General features: G+C 42.7%; 1 non-coding gene across 1 annotated transcript; it reads left to right on the top strand.

Moving 5' to 3' along the window:
* Positions 1 to 347: 347 nt before the first annotated feature.
* LOC130965111 (small nucleolar RNA R71) lies at positions 348 to 455 on the top strand. Its single transcript, XR_009081165.1, has one exon. It is a non-coding gene; the product is annotated as a small nucleolar RNA R71 (small nucleolar RNA).
* Positions 456 to 979: the final 524 nt, after the last annotated feature.

Here is a 979-nt window from a genome sequence, read left to right as displayed (position 1 = left end):
ATAGGCTTCTTCCTCAGATGAAGCATCCTTAGTACTGCCAGGTGCATTTTGCATTCCAGACAGCTTTGAGAAATCAAATTGACTTGTTGAGTCAATATCTTGTTCTGAGCCAATATGGCATTCAGAGTGTCAATCTCAAGAACTCCTTTCTTCTGATTAGTCCCATTATTCACAGGATTCCTTTCAGAAGTGTACATGAATTGGTTATTTGCAACCATTTCAATTAGCTCTTGAGCCTCTGCAGGCGTCTTCTTCAGAGGAAGAGATCCTCCAGCAGAGCTATCCAAAGACATCTTGGATAGTTCAGAGAGACCATCATAGAAAATACCTATGATGCTCCATTCAGAAAGCATGTCAGAAGGACATTTTCTGATCAATTGTTTGTATCTTTCCCAAGCTTCATAGAGGGATTCTCCATCCTTCTGTCTGAAGGTTTGGACTTCCACTCTAAGCGTACTCCATTTTTGAGGTGGAAAGAACTTTGCCAAGAAGGCATTGACTAGCTTTTCCCAAGAGTCCAGGCTATCTTTAGGTTGTGAGTCCAACCATATTCTAGCTCTGTCTCTTACAGCAAAAGGGAATAGCATCAGTCTGTAGACCTCAGGTCAACCCATTAGTCTTGACTGTGTCCCAGATTTGCAAGAACTCAGCTAAAACTGATGAGGATCTTCCATTGGAAGTCCATGGAATTTGCAATTCTGTTGCATTAGAGAACTAATTGAGGCTTAAGCTCAAAGTTGTTTGCTCCAATGGCAGGGATAGAGATGCTTCTCCCATAGAAGTTGGGAGTAGGTGCAGTAAAGTCACCCAGCACCTTCCTTGCATTGTTGGCATTGTTGTGTTTTCGGCTGCCATGTGTTCTTCTCTTTGAAGAATTCGGTCAGGTCCTCTAAAGAGAGTTGTGCTTTGGCTTCTCTTAGCTTTCTCTTCAAGGTCCTTTCAGGTTCAGGGTCAGCTTCAACAAGAATGCCTTTGTCTC

The sequence above is a fragment of the Arachis stenosperma genome, chromosome 2 (genome assembly GCF_014773155.1).
Source record: "Arachis stenosperma cultivar V10309 chromosome 2, arast.V10309.gnm1.PFL2, whole genome shotgun sequence".
In the NCBI taxonomy this organism is placed as follows: domain Eukaryota; kingdom Viridiplantae; phylum Streptophyta; class Magnoliopsida; order Fabales; family Fabaceae; genus Arachis; species Arachis stenosperma.
This window is presented reverse-complemented; position numbering and strand designations above follow the sequence as displayed.